Raw genomic sequence first — 21,631 nt, 5'->3', positions numbered from 1 at the left:
GGAAAGTGGAGATAGATTTATTCCCAAGTGTTGAGATATATTTATTCCCAACTGTTGATATATATTTATTTCCAACTGTTGAGATATATTTATTCCCAAGTGTTGAGATATATTTATTCCCAACTGTTGAGATATATTTATTCCCAACTGTTTAGATATATTCATTCCCAAGTGTTGAGATATATTTGTTCCCAACTGTTGAGATATATTTATTTCCAAGTGTTGAGATATATTTATTCCCAACTGTTGAGATATATTTATTCCCAACTGTTGAGATATATTTATTTCCAAGTGTGTCATTCGTCAGCTTGTCGGTAATATATTCCATTAATGTAATATTTTGTGAGACATGACAACATCAGGATATACACAGGATATACTCCACAGCTGTCTTGGTATCCTCTGGCCCATCTCCTGGGTACGACCTACTTTCACTAGCAAATTTCCCTACCTGGAGTCTACCTGGAGGGTATTCCGGGGATCAACGCCCCCCCGGCCCGGTCCATGACTAGGCCTCCCGGTGGATCAGGGCCTGATAAAATAGGCTGCTACTACTGGCTGCACGTAGTTCAACGCACGAACCACAACCCGGCTGATACGGCACCTTTCCTCTGGATTCCGAATAACAACCTTCATCATTATCCATCTACTTTAGATATATCAAAAATAAGGGACTGAACACCTTCTATCAAGCCTTAAGGGCTGAACTTCTGAACTGAATATCTTCTATTAAGGACAAGAGACTGAACACATCCTGTCAAGACTGAGGAAATAAACACCTATTTTCTCTCCAATTCTTCCATCGTCTCCAGTATTTTTCTCTGTATTGAGTTAAAATGGCAACCGGTTAACGAAACTAGTTATCTTTAAAGTTACCCAAGTATTGTACATGTACCTTGTTCATCATCTTATCGGTATTGTGTACCAGTAATTTATCGGGAGTGCTGAAATTATGTGGTGCTTATCACTTCTCAGTGGTGCGGTGGTAATACACAGTGGTTCAGTGGAAACACGCGGTGTTGCAGTGGTAACAGTGCTGTAGTGGTAACATACAGTGGTACAGTGCCAACCCAAAGTGGTACGGCGATAACATACAGTGGCAGAGCGGTAACATGCAGTGTCACAGTGGTAATACAGTAGTAACATGCAGTGGCACAGTAGTAATACAGTAGTAACATACAGTGGCACAGTGAAAATACAGTGGTAACATACAGTGGCACAGTGGTAATACAGTGGTAACATGCAGTGGCATAGTGGTAAAACAGTGGTAACATACAGTGGCACAGTGGTAACATACAGTGACACAGTGGTAATACAGTGGTAACATACAGTGGCACAGTGGTAATACAGTGCTAACATACAGTGACACAGTGATAATACGCAGTGGTAACATACAGTGGCACAGTGGTAATACAGTAGTAACATACAGTGACACAGTGGTAATACAGTGGTAACATACAGTGGCACAGTGGTAATACAGTGGTAACATGCAGTGGCATAGTGGTAAACAGTGGTAACATACAGTGGCACAGTGGTAACATACAGTGACACAGTGGTAATACAGTGGTAACATACAGTGGCACAGTGGTAATACAGTGGTAACATACAGTGGCACAGTGGTAATACAGTGGCAACATACAGTGGCACAGTGGTAACATACAGTGACACAGTGGTAATACAGTGGTAAAACAGTAGTGGCACAGTGGTACAGTGGTAACATACAGTGGCACACAGTGGTAACATACAGTGGCACAGTGGTAACATACAGTGGCACAGTGGTAATACAGTGGTAACATACAGTGACACAGTGGTAATACAGTAGTAACATACAGTGACACAGTGGTAATACAGTGGTAACATACAGTGACACAGTGGTAATACAGTAGTAACATACAGTGACACAGTGGTAATACAGTGGTAACATACAGTGACACAGTGGTAATACAGTGGTAACATACAGTGGCATAGTGGTAACATACAGTGGCACAGTGGTAATACAGTGATAACATACAGTGGCACAGTGGTAACATAAAGTGGCACAGTGGTAACATACAGTGGCACAGTGGTAATACAGTGGTAACATACAGTGGCACAGTGATAACATACAGTGGCACAGTGGTAACATAAAGTGGCACAGTGGTAACATACAGTGGCACAGTGGTAACATACAGTGGCACAGTGGTAAAACAGTGGCAACATACAGTGGCACAGTGGTAACATACAGTGGCACAGTGGTAACATACAGTGGCACAGTGGTAACATACAGTGGCACAGTGGTAAAACAGTGGTAACATACAGTGGCACAGTGGTAACATACAGTGACACAGTGGTAATACAGTGGCAACATACAGTGGCACAGTGGTAACATACAGTGGCACAGTGGTAACATACAGTGGCACAGTGGTAAAACAGTGGTAACATACAGTGGCACAGTGGTAACATACAGTGACACAGTGGTAATACAGTGGCAACATACAGTGGCACAGTGGTAATACAGTGGTAACATACAGTGGCACAGTGGTAACATACAGTGGCACAGTGGTAACATACAGTGGCACAGTGGTAACATACACTGGCACAGTGGTAAAACAGTGGTAACATACAGTGGCAGAGTGGTAACATACAGTGACACAGTGGTAATACAGTGTTAACATACAGTGGCACAGTGGTAATACAGTGGTAACATACAGTGGCACAGTGGTAACATACAGTGGCACAGTGGTAACATACAGTGTCACAGTGGTAACATACAGTGGCACAGTGGTAAAACAGTGGTAACATACAGTGGCACAGTGGTAACATACAGTGACACAGTGGTAATACAGTGGTAACATACAGTGGCACAGTGGTAATACAGTGGTAACATACAGTGGCACAGTGGTAACATACAGTGGCACAGTGGTAACATACAGTGGCACAGTGGTAACATACAGTGGCACAGTGGTAAAACAGTGGTAACATACAGTGGCACAGTGGTAACATACAGTGGCACAGTGGTAACATACAGTGGCACAGTGGTAACATACAGTGGCACAGTGGTAACATACAGTGGCACAGTGGTAAAACAGTGGTAACATACAGTGGCACAGTGGTAACATACAGTAACACAGTGGTAATACAGTGGTAACATACAGTGGCATAGTGGTAACATACAGTGGCACATACAGTGGCACAGTGGTAACATACAGTGGACACAGTGGTACATACAGTGGCACAGTGGTAACATACAGTAACACAGTGGTAATACAGTGGTAACATACAGTGACACAGTGGTAATACAGTACAGTGGTAACATACAGTGGCACAGAGGTAACATACAGTGGCACAGTGGTAACATACAGTGGCACAGTGGTAAAACAGTGGTAACATACAGTGGCACAGTGGTAACATACAGTGACACAGTGGTAATACAGTGGTAACATACAGTGGCACAGTGGTAATACAGTGGTAACATACAGTGGCACAGTGGTAACATACAGTGGCACAGTGGTAACATACAGTGGCACAGTGGTAAAACAGTGGTAACATACAGTGGCACAGTGGTAACATACAGTGACACAGTGGTAATACAGTGGTAACATACAGTGGCACAGTGGTAATACAGTGGTAACATACAGTGGCATAGTGGTAACATACAGTGACACAGTGGTAATACAGTGGTAACATACAGTGGCACAGTGGTAATACAGTGGTAACATACAGTGGCACAGTGGTAACATACAGTGACACAGTGGTAATACAGTGGTAACATACAGTGGCACAGTGATAATACAGTGGTAACATACAAAGGTAAGATACAATGTTACAATATATTAGTACCTCCCTGAAAGTCAGTACCATTGTTTGTAGTTCTTGTTTCTTGTAGTCAAAACGACGTTTATAAAAAATAAGATTTTTTTTCTACAAAATTTTATTCTCCTCATAAACTGTGAATAAATTTTAATAATTTGCAATAAAATGTGATAAATAATTATAAATGATAGCCAATTATGATTTATTCTAAAAATAGTTATAATACGTGATAAATCGTAGGAAATTGTGATAAATCGTAATAAATCGTGAATAAATCGTAATAAATCGTGATAAATCGTAATAAATCATAATAAATCGTAATAAATCTTTATAAATCGCTCTAATTCATTACAGACTACCATAAATCCTGCAACATCACGATAAATCGCTGAAATTCATTATATATCCCATTTTAAATCCTAATACATCACGATAAATCGTAATAAATCCTAATAAATCTCTCAAATATCTATAAATGATGAAAGAAAGCGACGAACTGAGAGAAAACTTTCATAAATATAGACGCCACGTTCAGTAACCATAATTTCTGGAAATGATCAATTTATCGTTATTTGTGTTCAAATTTCTTTCCATCTCACGTTGGAAATATTGAGATAATGCAGAAGTTGCACTCTGCAACGAGTGCAACTTCTGCGTCAAGTGCAACCAATGATATTAAAGATTATATGGTTTATTCCTTTTTTTCGCTTATTTCTTTCTTTTTAGTCATTCGTAAATTTCGTTTCTTTCGTTTCTTTCTTTCTTTGAGTGGCCCGGTGGCCTGGTGGCTAAAGCTCCCGCTTCACACACGGAGGGCCCGGGTTCGATTCCCGGCGGGTGGAAACATTTCGACACGTGTTTCCTTACACCTGTTGTCCTGTTCACCTAGCAGCAAATAGGTACATGGGTGTTAGTCGACTGGTGTGGGTCGCATCCTGGGGGACAAGATTAAGGACCCCAATGGAAATAAGTTAGACAGTCCTCGATGACGCACCGACTTTCTTGGGTTATCCTGGGTGGCTAACCCTTCGGGGTTAAAAATCCGAACGAAAAATCTCTTCGTTTTAATCGGTCATATATTTAATTGCTTTCGTTTTCTACATTCACAATTTTCACTTCTTTCGTTTTACCCATTCGCAGTGTTCGTTTCTTTCATTTTAATTATTCGTAATTTTCACTTTTTTGGTTTTGCCATTCATAATTCTCATTTCTTTCATTTTAACCATTTATAATTCTCATTTCTTTCATTTTAACCATTTATAATTCTCATTTCTTTCATTTTAACCATTTATAATTCTCATTTCTTTCATTTTAACCATTTATAATTCTCATTTCTTTCATTTTAACCATTTATAATTCTCATTTCTTTCGTTTTCTCGAAGAAATTTCACTGTCTTCATATACATTTTTGCGATATAAATAAAGACATGTATATTTCCCTCAGTGTATATATTTAAGTTTACTGTATACCTGATTGAAGGTGAGCAGGTGGTATACGACCTTAATGACCATCGTGTAGTCGATAGGCTTTAAACCTCCGCTAACCAACCTTTCGTGCTGAAAACTGATAATTGACTTTTGTTAAGTTTTAAATTTGATAAAATAATAGGGGGTTTTATTATTATGTTTCTTTTACTGTAAAAATTTATTAACATCAGTGTTTATTGACTGGCATCGTTTATTGGATCGCCGTTTCGCTCTGTGGAGAGTTTAATGAGCGCTTGACTTGGTAAAGCTCTTCCCAGAGCGAAACGTTGTTCCAATAAATATATGCTCAGAAATATGGATATTCTTCAAAATATTTGGAAGGATTTTTTCCACTTTTTCCACAGTCTTTACTCACTCTAGGCTCGATACTCCGTGTCCCTAGCACACTATCTAGTTGTTTAGACATCAGTTTCCAGTCGATGGTATATACACAGAGATGTGCATTTTTCTCAGCGTATATACACTGAGAATTTACTTTAGTCCCTGTTTTAGGGATTAAAGTATTCTTGTTTTTTGGTAAAAAGGTTATTTGCAGCTTTAATGAGCCTGGTGTAGTCGATAAGCTTCAAACCTAATTAATCAAAATATCGATCTGTAGAAATGTGACATCATAAGGGTTCTACAGCTGCTGTAGACAAAGTCGCATTATTACTGGTAGAGTTTAAGAACGGGAAGAGGAGGGCAATCAGGAGGAGGAAGAGGAAGAAAAGAAGGGGAAAAGGAGGAGTAGTAGGAGCGTGAGTGTGGAAGTAATGTCGTAGGCAGGCACGTTAGAGATAAGAGGATTTATTTATCACGACAGCTGAGCTTGACACATATGTTCTAAATGTTTACACCGTATTCTGTGTCTGGGTTAGTCCTGTACCCTGTGTCAAGGGTAGTCCTATATCCTGTACCCTGTGTCAAGGGTAGTCCTTTAATCTGTAAGCTGTGTTAAGGGTAGTTCTATATCCTGTACTCTGTGTTAAGGGTAGTCCTATATCTTGTACACTGTGTTAAGGGTAGTCCTATATCCTATACCCTGTGTTAAGGGTAGTCCTATAATCTGTAAACTGTGTTAAGGGTATTTCTATATCCTGTACCCTGTGTCAAGGGTAGTCCTATAATCTGTAAGCTGTGTTAAGGGTAGTTCTATATCCTGTACTCTGTGTTAAGGGTAGTCCTATATCTTGTACCCTGTGTTAAGGGTATTTCTATATCCTGTACCCTGTGTTAAGGGTAGTCCTATAATCTGTAAACTGTGTTAAGGGTAGTTCTATATCCTGTACCCTGTGTTAAGGGTAGTCCTATATCCTGTACCCTGTGTTAAGGGTAGTCCTATAATCTGTAAATTGTGTTAAGGGTAGTCCTATATCCTGTACCCTGTGTTAAGGGTAGTCCTATAATCTGTAAATTGTGTTAAGGGTAGTCCTATATCGTGTACCCTATGTTATTGATAGTGCTATATCATGTACCCCGTGCCAAAAGTAGTCCTGTGCCCTGAACCTGTGTCAAGGGTAGTATTATGTACTGTAACCTGTGATCTATCACAGTTATCAGCACTCTAAATACTGACTCAAAACTTTCAAAATCAAGGTTCTGGAAACCATAAGAATATCTTTGTTTATATCTTTCCTCTCATGCAACACCTTCGTAATTTATCCTTGCATATAATCTAGTCGCTTGCTCTCACTAATCCCTCTCCTTCATTAGCCTTATCATATCTTCTTTAAGCTCATTTATCTCACCTATCAGGCTCTCCACCTTCACTCTTGCCTACACTCAGCTCCACTTTCACCTCCCTTCCTCTTTCCTCTTCTCATAATTTCTAAATTTATATTTTAAAGTTAAGTTCCTTTTTTTCCCCGTCTCTCATCACTGATTTGTCTCTTGACAATTTTTCCAGCTTCCTTCCACTCATTCTAGTATTTTCACTCGTAGGTAACCAAGGTGTCCTGCATAGACTCACCCACTCACACTTACTGGTGTAGTACACAAGCACTTGGGTTGGGTTAGACTAGATAAGATTTGTCAGGAAACAGGACAAGTGTCTTTGTCATATTAGATATGTACTTGGGTTGCCCACTTAAACGTGTAGTAATCTACGTCTGATTTTGTGCGGAGCTCTGGATATCTTCCAGGTTTAATTTGTTGGGTTTTTCTTTATTTCTTACATTGTTTCAGTGACAACTTGTTCTTTCCGATACTCCCTCTTATTTCTTTATTAAATGTTGTGTGTGTGTGAGTGTGTGTGTGTGTGTGTGTGTACTCACCTAATTGTACTCACCTAATTGTGGTTGCAGGGGTCGAGACTCAGCTTCTGGCCCCGCCTCTTCACTGATCGCTACTGGGTCCTCTCTCTCTCTCTGCTTCCTGAGCTTTGTCATACCTCTTCTTAAAACTATGTATGGTTCCTGCCTCCACTACTTCACTTGCTAGGCTATTCCACTTGCTGACAACTCTATGACTGAAGAAATACTTCCTAACGTCCCTGTGACTCGTCTGAGTCTTCAGCTTCCAGTTGTGACCCCTTGTCCCTGTGTCCCCTCTCTGGAACATCCTATCTCTGTCCACCCTGTCTATTCCCCGCAGTATCTTGTATGTCGTTATCATGTCTCCCCTCACCCTTCTGTCCTCCAGTGTCGTCAGTCCGATTTCCCTTAACCTTTCCTCGTACGACATTCCCTTGAGCTCTGGGACTAGCCTTGTTGCAAACCTTTGTACTTTCTCTAACTTCCTGACGTGCTTGACCAGGTGTGGGTTCCAGACTGGTGCTGCATACTCCAGTATGGGCCTAACATACACAGTGTACAGTGTCTTGAACGATTCCTTATTAAGGTATCGGAACGCTATTCTCAGGTTTGACAGGCGCCCGTATGCTGCAGCGGTTATTTGGTTGATGTGTGCCTCCGGTGATGTGCTCGGTGTTATGGTCACCCCAAGGTCTTTCTACCTGAGTGAGGTCTGTAGTCTTTGTCCACCTAGCCTATACTCTGTCTGCGGTCTTCTTTGCCCCTCCCCAATCTTCATGACTTTGCATTTGGCTGGATTGAATTCGAGAAGCCAGTTACTGGACCACATGTCCAGCCTGTCCAGGTCTCTTTGCAGTCCTGCCTCATCCTCGTCCGATTTAATTCTTCTCATCAACTTCACGTCATCTGCGAACAGGGACACTTCAGAGTCTATTCCTTCCATCATGTCGTTCACATATATCAAAAATAGCACTGGTCCTAGAACTGACCCCTGTGGGACCCCGCTCGTAACAGGCGCCCACTGTGATACCTCATTACGTACCATGATTCGTTGCTGCCTCCCTGTCAGGTATTCCCTTATCCATTTCAGTGCCCTCCCTTTTACATGCGCCTGATCCTCCAGCTTCTGCACTAATCTCTTGTGGGGAACTGTGTCAAAGGCCTTCCTGCAGTCTAGGAAAACGCAATCTACCCACCCCTCTCTCTCGTGTCTTACTTCTGTTACCTTGTCATAAAACTCCAGGAGGTTTGTGATACAAGATTTGCCTTCCATGAACCCATGCTGGTTTTCATTTATAATCTTGTTCCTTTCCAGGTGTTCGACCACTCTCCTCCTGATAATCTTCTCCATGACTTTGCACACAATTACATGTCAGAGAGACAGGTCTGTAGTTTAGTGCCTCGTTTCTGTTTCCTTTCTTAAATATGGGGATTACATTAACTGTCTTCCATTTCTCAGGTACTTGCCCAGTTTCAAGGGATGTGTTGAAGATTGTGGTTAGAGGCACGCACAGCATCTCTGCTCCTTCTCTAAGGACCCATGGGGAGATGTTGTCCGGTCCCATCGCCTTTGAGGTGTCAAGGTCACTTAAGAGCTTCTTCACCTCCTCCTCAGTTGTTCGTATGTCATCCAACACTTGTTGGTATATTCCCTATTGATGTTCCCTTCTGTGCTGTCTTCCCACAGCCCTTCCTGTCTCTACTGTAAAAACTTCCTTAAATCTCCTGTTCAGCTCCTCACATAGCTCCTGATCATTTCTTGTGAGTTCTCCACCTTCTGTCCTTAATCTGATCACCTGGTCTTTGACTGTTGTCTTCCTCCTGATGTGGCTATACAACAGTTTCGGGTCAGTCTTGATTCTTGATGCTATGTCATTTTCATACTGTCGCTGGGCCTCCCTCCTTACCTGTGCGTACTCATTCCTGGCTCTGCGACTGATCTCCCTATTTTCGTGTGTTCTCTGCCTTCTGTACTTTTTCCATTCTCTATTGCACTTTGTTTTTGCCTCCTTACACCGTCAGGTAAACCAGGGGCTCGTTCTGGTCTTCCCGTTGTTACTGTTGCCCTTGGGAATAAACCTTTCCACTGCCTCCTTGCATTTTGTTGTTACATATTCCATCATTTCATTTACTGGCTTTCCTGCCAGTTCTCTGTCCCACTGGACCACCCGCAGGAAGTTCTTCAACCCTATGTAGTCCCCTCTTTTATAGTCAGGCTTTTCCCATTCAACTCCTGTTATTCTCTCCACTTGCAGCTCTACTATGTATTCAAAGCACAGAACCACGTGGTCGCTAGCTCATAGGGGACTCTCATACTTGATATCCTCAATGTCTGAGCTGCCCAGGGTGAACACAAGGTCCAATCTTGCTGGTTCATCCTCCCCTCTCACTCTGGTAGTGTCCTTAACATGTTGGTGCATGAGGTTTTCCAGCACCACGTCCAACATCCTGGCTCTCCATGTTTCGGGACCCCCATGTGGCTCCAGGTTTTCCCAGTCAATCTCCCTGTGGTTGAAATCCCCTATAACCAGCAACTTTGCTCTGCTGGAGTGAGCTCTTCTTGCCACCTCAGCAAGTGTGTCCACCATTGCTCTGTTGCTCTCTTCATAATCCTCTTTTGGCCTCCTGCAGTTCTGTGGTGGATTATACATCACTGCAATGACCACTTTGTGTTCCCCAGACTGAAGTGTACCTGCTATGTAGTCTCTTTCTCCCGTCTCATCTATGCCTTCCATTTTCTCGAATTTCCATCTGTTTTTACGAGCAGAGCAACCCCTCCTCCCCCCCTGCCCCTTCTACTTTCCTCATGATCTGGTATCCTGGTGGGAAGATTGCATCTGTTATTGTCTCCGTGAGTTTTGTTTCTGTAACTGCTATGATGTCTGGGGACTTCTCATTGATTCGTTCTTGCCATTCCTCATGTTTATTCGTTAATCCATCTGCATTTGTGTACCAAACCTTCAACTTCTGTTCTAATACTGTAACTGTGGTGCGGGGGGTGGAAACAGAGGGATTGGTGTGTGATGGTTGGTTTGGATTGTTCAGTTGCCTTGGGGGTGTCGTGGCTGGAGTCCTTCTGCAGGTGTTTCTGGGGGGTGCGCTTGTCCTTCCATTTGATCCTGGGTTATTCTGCTCTCCTTTTTCATTTCCTCCCATTTCTCCTTTCGTTTTTGAACTCTCTCTTTCATTGTCTTCCTTTCGTCCTGTGTGTGTGTGTGTGTGTGTGTGTGTGTGTGTGTGTGTGTGTGTGTGTGTGTGTGTGTGTGTGTGTGTGTGTGTGTCAAACCATTTTTACCCCATATTTACCCCATATTAACCACCTTCCACGACACGTATCATGGAAACATTTCAGGACGTTTCGGTTCAGGACCGACCGAAACGTCATCAAAACTTAGGAAAAACACAAGAAAGTAAATATAAGCAAATTTCGGAAGTTAAAAATTGCAAGAATTATCTCTCGTCTTACACGTTAATCAGACAGAAAAAAAGTGACGTCTTCTGCATAATTATTGTTAAATTTAACTACCATCACAATATGAGATTAATAATGACACAAAGTAAATAGCTAAAAAAAAAAGTTATTAGTGAAACTTAACATCTGTCCAATAGTCTGCCCCAAATTGGCTGTAACTGCAATCATTATCGAGTGTCAATAAGTTTGAATTTCCTTCAGAAATGAAGATTTCTTACGCCTTTCGCAATGAGTTGAATCCCTTTGAAAATATAAAATACAATGGATTGAATTTGAATGTTATTGTTAAGTTTTGAACTCTGTGTAGCCAGTATAGCATAGATGTTTCCACTCAGTGTGTATTTTATGAGATTTTAATCTGAGAAGATGGTTACGTTAAGCTCGGGGAATTACTTGAGTGAATCACATGGGACAAGCCCACAGTTAGTAATGTGATTAATTATCTAGCATGCCTACTGTTCCATTGCTGAGATATTCCATTCAAGCCGCTGCAGCAGCATATATCGCAAAAGATATATACACCGTGAAGTGTATGTGTCTCAGTGTATATATGCTGAGAGTTTAATTAATGTTTTTGATATCATAGTATTCTTGACTGGTGGTGATCAAATGACTTGGCTCCTGAATGATTCTTGTGTAGCTTCTATCGTAAATTTTCTAACATATTTTTGAAGGTTCTCTATGTTAGCATAATTTTTCTTTACATTTGAATTGTTCTAAAGCAGGACCAGTAAATTCTGAAAGAGCCTGATGGCTATGTAAGCTGCGTGCGGCCGGCAGCAACGCCCTGATTGACCTGGCAGTCAACAATGACGTCTGACCTCGGGCCGGGCATTGAGAGTGCAATAACTCTAGGAATTGGCGACAGGTACGTCACAGGACAAAGACGAAACACGAGCCTATGGGTCTCTGTGTCCATCAAACAGAATCCATTCTCTATCTATTTCGGGAAGTTCAGGGAAGCTAAAGTTTTATATTCAGACTAGGAAGAGATGCTTGAATGTTGTATATCACTGATATTATAAACCGACTATTATGTAAATTAAACTCAGTATGTAGTTTATGGTTTATTACTGACAAGACGTTTCGACCCAATATGTGTGGTTTATAGCTTATTATTGACAAGACATTTCGACCCAATATGTGGTTTATAGCTTAATACTGACAAGACATTTCAACCACCAGGGCCATTATCAGCTCACATTAATTTAATAGTCTCTGGCTGACAAATGTCTTCACAATAAAATCCTGTAAACAGAATATTGTGTCACATTCAGCTACTTGGAGGTTCGGTGGGAGCTGCACAAAACCATACCTTAAGCCATTAATGAATTTTAATATGTAACGTTCCGCAGTGCCGGGAGTTCTGCAGCATTCTCAGTCCTAGAACGCCTGCCGAAAATACGTGTGGAGGATTAGAATAATGGTAGTAAGCACGAGACCTGCTGGAAAATGGGTATAATTGGTTTGAATTATGTTACTAATCAGATACCTATTGAAAAAAATAGGTGTACTTGGTTAGAATAACACAATGGAATAAAGGCTTTTAATGAAAAAACATCCCTATGGATTAGAAAAAAATGCTGACAAGCATAAATAGGTACAGAAAATTAGAATTTAGGTATTAGACTTAAAACCTAGTAGAAAAAAGGTACTTTCGGCTAGAACAATAATATTAATCATAAATTAGTCTTCAATAAAGGAGGCGTTGCCTCTCTATACGTGGAGAATTGAAGAATTTTTGCCATTCTTTTCCACCTTATTTTACCACTCGATAAGTTGGCTAATCGGTGCTCGCCCACACTCAGACCTGAGATATATATCCTGTCATATTACACTCAGACTTCAGATACATTCTGTCCTACCACACTCGGACCTCTTTCCTTATTACACCCAACACTCCTGCACCACACTCAGACTTTGCATACATATTTCAGCATCACTCTCAGACCTCTGTTATATCCTGCCTTACAGCCCTCACCTACATCTTGCTTCACAACAGTCAAATTCCAGATATACCCTGCTCTACCAGGCCACTCAGACAAGAATTACTGCATAAGCTATGAGAGGCTAATTATCAACTTATTAAGAAATATACATAAAGACAGCAATGAACTATATATTCCTTGTGATATATGTCGTCTATTGTTGACAAAAGATGTATGTTTCGCCATACTTTCTTGTCTGAGTGTGTGTGTGAGAGAAGCACTTGTCCGGATGAGCGACGAGGGTCCTCAGTATTTACCTCAGCTGTAGAACAGTGACAGTAACTGCAGACAATGAATGCAAACAGAGATTGTCACCTTAGGTAGTGACTGTCACTCTTGCCAGTGACTGCTACTAAGATAGCGAAAATTAGATAACGGAAATGTTGAAGTATTTAATATTGTGTTTAACAATGTTTGGCTGGTTAATTATTAAGGTTACATATCACCAGTTCACCACCAGTCAAAAATATATGAATTCCAGCAATAATGATTAAGGCAAACTTTAAGTATACTGAGAGTTACCTGGAGAGAGTTCCGGGGGTCAACGCCCCCGCGGCCCGGTCTGTGACCTTAGGTCAGTGTCCCAGGATGCGACCCACGCCAGTCCACTAACACCCAGGTACCCATTTTACTGATGGGGAACATAGACAACAGGTGGAAAGAAACACGTCCAATGTTTCTACTCTGGCTGGGAATCGAACCCAGGCCCTCACCGTGTGAAGCGAGAGCGTTAACCACCAGGCCACCAGAGCCACATCTTCGTGTATCCACATCTTCGTGTATAAATCCTGTATTTTATTGCAGAATTATTTGTAGCTTTATATTCAATTCCCTTAATTTTATCATATAAAGAACATGTGCTTTAGCAAGTTCTCTCGAAGGATTTTACCTCATTAATATTATCATATATGTGGGAAGGGCTAAACCCACAGTAGTCATACTGAGCCTGGAGAATGGCAGGCAAGTAAGAATGATCCATGGGAAAGGAAGATAACCCCAGATTCTAGATAAAGAGCTCCTCACCAGCATCAAGGGACTCACTTCCTTTCAAGGGAGATATCTCTTAAAAGAATTTAAAGAATGTGTGGAATGTTGCTCGCCTGTGTCTTAGTCACCAGGCTAATAGTTTAAATCATGATAGGATTCGCACCCTTTTAAGAGGGCTTTAATTATATATATATATATATATATATATATATATATATATATATATATATATATATATATATATATATATATATATATACATATATATATATATATATATATATATATATATATATATATATATATATATATATATATATATATACATATATATATATATATATATATATATATATATATATATATATATACATATTTATATATATATATATATATATATATATATATACATATATATATATATATATATATATATATATATATATATATATATATACATATTATATATATATATATATATATATATATATATATATATATATATATATACATATATATATATATATATATATATATATATATATATATATATATATATATATATATATATATATATATATGAAGAATTCTGTTGCACTTTCCCATGGAGATAAGAGGAAATAAACAAGAACAAGAACCAATAAGATAATAGAAGAAAGCCCAGAGGGGTGTGTATATATATTCTTGTATATGCATGTGTAGTGTGACTTAAGTGTAAGTAGAAGTAGCAAGACGTACCTGAAATCTTTCATGTTTATGAGACAGAAAAAAAGACACCATCAATCCTACCATCATGTAAAACAATTACAGGCTTTCGTTTTACACTCACTTGGTAGGATGGTGGTACCTCCCTGGGCGGTTGCTGTCTACCAGTCTACGACTAGGCGAGGATTCGAACCCGTGTTGTTTCAGCCCGCCTCATGGTTAGCAAAAATTCCACGACGCTCAAACCCACGGGACCATACAATCCTACAAGAATCACCATGAGGCGGGTTAAACAACACGGGCTCGCATCCTCGGCTAATCGCAGCGTTGTTATTCATTAAATACCACTTGTTCGTGGTTACCATACTGTATATACTCCTCGTGAAGGCTAGTACACCAAACGGGGAGGAGGATGAATTTAGCTCTGAAGCACCTACACCATCGTATGTCCTCGGATCACGATATAACACCTAACTCTGCTGGGTGCGGGAGGTTTGTATGAGTGTATGGTCCCGTGGGTTAGAGCTTCGCGGAATTTTCGCTCACCATGAGACGGGCTAAAACAACACGGGCTCGAATCCTTTGCTAGTCTCAGTGTTGTTATTAATTAAATACCACTTGCTCGTGGTTACAATGATTTATATATATCTTTTCGACATCTTTTTTGGTCTCAATGTTTACCCTGCTCAACACTCTGTTTTCAACTAAGGAAGTCTATTGTGAAGGCGATAACCTTGCAGGAATACAGATGCACATGACTTGCTCATGTCTTATTCACTAATTTTACCTTATTTACCTTATTTCTTGTTCTGTTTTGTAAGCTTTTCTCGTCTCGTTTGCCTCGTGTTTCCATATCGTTTGCTTTACGTTGATCCTGCCACTGTGGGAATCATCAGTGGGGAGAAAAACTTCAAGTCCACGAGATATGACCGAGCATCTCATAAATATTAATCTCTTAGCGCTTTATTCAGAAATAAGAGTTCCATCTGCAACAAAGGCAGTTATGATTTATCACGAACCAGATTCGGTTCCTATATTTAATTATATAAGTGTTAAAAATGGTATGAAATACCGACAAGTTGATGATTAAGACACATGTGCAACAACGGGTACCTTTACTGTTGAAACATTCCACCTACATAGTAGGATTCCTCAGTCAAATACAGAGGCAGAAGGTGTAGTAATGAAATGAATATGATGTAATCAGTCCATTAACACTGGACAAATAGTATTTGGGATGATCAGTCCCTCCAGACAATAGAGCAGAGGGACTAATCACCTCAAATATTGTTTCTCCAAGGTTGATGGACTGATTACGTCATCTTCATTTTACTACTACACTTGCTACCTCTGTAACTGACTGAAGAAGCCTGCTCTAGGTGAAACGATTTAACAATAAAGATACCCAACTGTTGCATAGGTGTCTTAATCTTTAACTGTATTAGACAAATTTCCTATGAAATGATCCAATGGTAAGATCACCAATGTTATTACATTTATACTTGTAATCCTACGTTAGTAGGATTACGAGTATAATTGTTAGTAGGATAACAACTGGGGATAAGAACACAAGTTTTGTTTATTCAAAGGATATATACACCGAGTGGTGTATTTCTCTCAGGGTATACATGCTTAGTTTATTTTAATCCTATATTTGGGGATGTAAGTATTTTTGCTGGTGGTGAAAAGTTACGGCAGCTTTACTGACCCTGGTGAAGCCGACAGGCTTTAAACTATATTATTATGCGCTAAACTAATGTGAATAATTCATCACAAAGAGTGATGGAGGCTCGATCCTCTATCCTCAATATACGTACAAGTATTAGTAGTAGTTTATTGAAGAACAAATGTAGCAGTCAACTGAAATTGCTTTTCCTACCTAACAATATTAATCACTTTTGTTCAATTAGATCTAACGGGATTGCTGCGGTTATATACTATTTTATTTAATAAAAAGTTTCAAATCAGGACAAACTCAGCCCAACAAAGTTTGAAACTTTCCACCAAGAAAGACCAGCCTTAAAAGTTTAAAGCCAAACTGAAGAGGCATTCTGTAGTTATCTCAGATAGATCAGTATCCCATAATACACTAACACCACGTTTAAATTCACTCAAAAGTTGCGTTATAAAGTTATCGTGTTGACGGTTTGAAGCCAGTCGGGTAAGGAATTCACTAATTATGTTATCAAAACTAGCATTTCTAATTTCCCGATTTTTTCAGTTAAAATCTGGGACCTGTACAGGTTAGAATCAATGTAAACCATTTCTAAGACCGACCAGCGATAATAGCTTTTATTTAGGCTCTGGAAACATAACACATTGCGTTATGATAATTTTGTAATTTTCTACATTGTGTAGATTTGACCTGTGTACTCCATTAAGTTAATCACTGCTTCTCATGGAAGTCATACTCCTCTTATTTCATGGAATACAATTAGTTTAATAAAGCTGAAGTTTACTCTTAGGAAAACACAGCAGCACTGAAATCTTAAAGTTAACTAGAGATTGTATTTTTCAGCTATTGTACAGAATCCAACAATGTCAAGTGCTTTAACTAAATTAGGAAACTGAGAAAGTTTCGCCTACAAAGCCTAAACCAAAAACAAGTTTCATCCATTTCATAAAATAAATCAACCTTTAAAGATTGAAGCAATTCAGAAGTAACATATTCCAGACGCTTAAGGGAAAATATTGCAGTACCATATCGAAATAAAACTGGCAAAATGGAACCTACACTCCACTGACAGTTCCAACATTCCTCCAAGTAGGAAACACCAGTGATTAACGTTGGAAGCCGATCAGAAGGGGCTTTCTAAAGTTATCCGATGTAAAACCAAAATTAGGACTGGCTCAAGTGAGCAAAAGGCATCTACACACACCAAGTTATAGTTACAGTTCACCATAGCGAAAAAGAGATGACGAAACATCTATTCCTTTCCTGCTTCTCATGGATGTTATCTTACACCTTCATGTATGTCAGAGAAGTCTCTGCTTCGTCTTGTTGTGAGCTTCAACAAATCTGCTTACAATAGAATCAGCATGAGATTGACACACCTTCATGGAAACATCTGATTCGGTTTTCTAAGTTCAGCGCATCAGTGCACAGTGTTGTTTTTATTCTGAGCACTTGTACATTCACTTTGCATAATCTCCAAGAGTCACCGACTCGCTGTTCTCAAGTACATTATCATAAGTTCTGCCGTCTTGATGTAATGCAGATTTTTTCGATTTTTAACTTGAAAATTGTAATAAACCGTCTGGAATACAGCAAAAAATAAACAATCCATATATTTAGCTACATGTATATATAATCTACTGATTTAATAAGTCTTTAGATACAAACATCAATAAACTACTGATTTAATGAGCCTCTTAAACAGACATCAATAAACTATTGATTTAGTGTGCCTCTTTAGAGAGAGTAAAGATAAACACTAGAGGTTTTGAGGCAGGTATTGGGAAAATGGAGATTTGTGTGGCCATCTGTCTCTGTTTTTCCAGCATTAATATCGTGTGGGCTGGTTGGGCTGACATGAGAAGATAGACGCAATCTGTGCCCTTCGTTGGAAGAAACTCAGTGAGGGAAGGAGTGAATGATCTGTGGATCAGTAAGAAGGAAGAAAGATTCATCGTGTGGAACAAATGAACTATGTATATATATATATATATATATATATATATATATATATATATATATATATATATATATATATATATATATATATATATATATATATATATATATATATATATATATATATATATATATATAATAACAACTAGAAACTGACTAGAATAGCAACTAGAACAGTGGCTAAAACGACAACCAAAATTGTAGGTAAAACCGCAGATAATACAACAATTAAAAGGACAGTAATACCAGATAGAACACAGGCAAGAACAACAGACGTAACACCACAAAGAGAAATCTGATCATGATGCTTCTGAATTTACTTTGGGAATTTCTGACCAGTTTATGTCATGATAGGATCCCGAGATGAGAAAATTATGACGTCTCTCCGTTACCATTAATAGAAGACTTAATTAACTCAGGGAAATAAGCCTGTAAACTTGGGCTCAGGTTATGAGTTAAGTTGGTAATCGCTAAATACGTGTCGTTTGATCACCGAGAAGGTGCTAAACTGAGCAACACCCTATCAGTAAACTAAATCGCCATAGTTTTACATATCTTCATGTATATATATATATATATATATATATATATATATATATATATATATATATATATATATATATATATATATATATATATATATATATATATATATATATACATATACATATGTGGTGTTCGGTCTGTTGTTCTTGCTTGTGTTCTATCTGGTATTACTGTCCTTTTAATTGTTGTGTTATCTGCTGCTTTACCTACAATTTTGGTTGTCGTTTTAGCCACTGTTCTAGTTGCTATTCTAGCCAGTTTTCTAGTTGCTATTCTAGCCACTGCTCTAGTTGTTATTCTAGACACTGTTCCAGTTGCTATTCCAGGCACTGTTCTACCCGATGCTTTAAGAACATAAGAACATAAGAAACAAGGAACACTGCAGCAGGCCTACTGACCCATGCGGAGCAGGTCCATGTCCCCCTCCCCGGATGGGCCCATTGACCCACCAAGTCTGGCCACCTCCACTCAAGGATGGAGCACGGCACCAGACGAAGCAGCACAAGCTAGTCAGGTCCAACTCACACCCACCCACACCCACTCATGTATTTATCTAACCTATTTTTAAAACTACACGACGTTCTATCCTCAATAACTGTACTCGGGAGTTTGTTTCACTCATCCACAACTCTATTACCAAACCAGTGCTTTCCTATATCCTTTCTGAATCTAAATTTTTCCAACTTGAAACCATTGTTGCGAGTCCTGTCTTGGCTGGAAATTTTCGGCACGCGATTTACATCCCTTTATTTATTCCTGTTTTCCATTTATACACCTCGATCATATCCCCCCTAATTCTACGCCTTTCGAGAGAGTACAGATTTAGGGCCTTCAGTCTATCCTCATAGGGAAGATTTCTGATACATGGGATCATCTTTGCCATCCTCCTCTGTACGTTTTCCAGATCATTTATATCCATTCTGTAATACTGTGACCAGAACTGAGCAGCATAGTCTAAATGAGGCCTAATCAAGGATATATAGAGTTGAAGAACAACCTGAGGACTTCTATTAGTTGCTGCACTTATCATTAGTGTTACTGTGTACCTGTGTAGTATACTTAGATAATCCCAGCTACTTTATAGATAGACTTCCTTGCTAGCTATGACGTTACGAAACCCATCACGTGTAAGGAGTAGGCCAAAGGCCTCCCTCGCAGTTCCGCTAGGCTAGGCTCGACGGCAGGCGTCCTGGGCTACTCCTCAAGACTCACTAGCCACTGCTCAAGCCACCGTTTATAGCTGCTGTTGTACTTGCTCTTCTCTCTGCTGAAGAGCTTGTATGCACTCCTGGAAAGGACTATATCTCCCCAACACCGTAATAGTATTTTGAATATATTTTGCATAAATGCATGATATAATACTGTACACTCTACAAATAATCCGCACCTAGGAGACGAAACTTAAACGACGTTTTTGTCAGTTCGTCATCGCAGGAAACGTCTTGTAAAGTGAGTTATATGTAAATTTTTCCAGGAGGAAAGAATGAAAAGTTATAATACCGTGACTGGAACAATTCTCAACTAATCTGCGCCTAGGCGAGGAACCTAATGGCGATATTTCGTTCCGTCCTTGACCATTGCCAGTTCACTACTTGACGATGGTCCAGGACGGACCGAAACATCAATTTGAAATATCAATCCACAACCTCCTGGACCAGTATCAAATCTAAACAAAATTCTTTTAATTGTGGGTAGTTATAAACAGCACAGGCTAGTCGATACTACTCTCAAAAATGCAATTGCAAAAATGTTGATCCTTCTCACAGTGGACGATGCGCAAGCATCCACTGACTAGTGAACTCCTTGTTTTGATGTGTGTTTTGGAGATTCATTGCCGTCATTTCCTCCAGACGAAATTCTTAAAGGAAGGCATTTGTGGGTGTGAGTTTCCGTGGCGCTGACGTCCCTTCCTGACGCTTGAGGAAATGTGTTTCTGTCTGTCCTACGAGGAGGTGTTAGGCTATGTGACAATCGTAAGATTCTTCAGCACTGTCATCGTCCTCTGCTTCGTATTGTGATTGTTCTTAAGTATTATTATTATCATTATTATTATCATTATTGTTATTATTATTTGAATTAATAAAATAATGAGAAACAATGATGATGTAAGTAGTTGAACAACTACTACAACAACAACTATTCCGAATACTACTACTATTATTACTACTACTCTTACTAGTACTACTATTTCTACTACCACTACTTCTACTGCTACCACACCTACTACTACTGCTACTAACAAAAATATAATAATAATAATAATAATAATAATAATAATAATAATAATAATAATAATAATAATAATAATAACAATAATAATAATAATAATAATAATAGTAATAATAATAATAATAATTATTATTATTATTATTATTATTATTATTATTATTATTATTATTATTATTATTATTTCCTTGGTATTTTAGTAAATAATGCGGAAGAAGGGTTTCTCAGCGCCTTGCTACCAGTATTTTAATCTCCTACGTCAAGTATTGTTTACTGATGACGCTTCTCACTAACTTCCCCCAGGGATTAAAATTTAACACTTCATCTGCATGAACTTCTAAAAAACTGGAAGGAAAGTTAGAAGAGTATTTGTGTGTACTTACACATAAACACGTACATATATATAACGTTTAACATATTCCTTTCTTGAAATTTTTTGTTCTGGAATTGTATAAAACATAAAAACATTTTTCTTGAAAGTTTCTCTGCATCGTCTTCACTTGAAACTCAAGCTTTAGAAGTTTGCTGTCACAACAAAATTATTTCACAATATGGATTACAT

General features: G+C 39.0%; 1 protein-coding gene across 4 annotated transcripts in view; it reads left to right on the top strand.

The window, feature by feature from the left end:
* LOC128701863 (dopamine receptor 2) overlaps positions 1 to 21,631 on the top strand; it is a 204,541-nt gene that overhangs the window by 101,673 nt on the left and 81,237 nt on the right. The window lies entirely within an intron of this gene.

The sequence above is a fragment of the Cherax quadricarinatus genome, chromosome 69 (genome assembly GCF_038502225.1).
Source record: "Cherax quadricarinatus isolate ZL_2023a chromosome 69, ASM3850222v1, whole genome shotgun sequence".
In the NCBI taxonomy this organism is placed as follows: Eukaryota; Metazoa; Arthropoda; class Malacostraca; order Decapoda; family Parastacidae; genus Cherax; species Cherax quadricarinatus.
The sequence above is the reverse complement of the archived record's forward strand: the minus strand, read 5'-3'. Positions and strand labels throughout refer to the sequence as shown.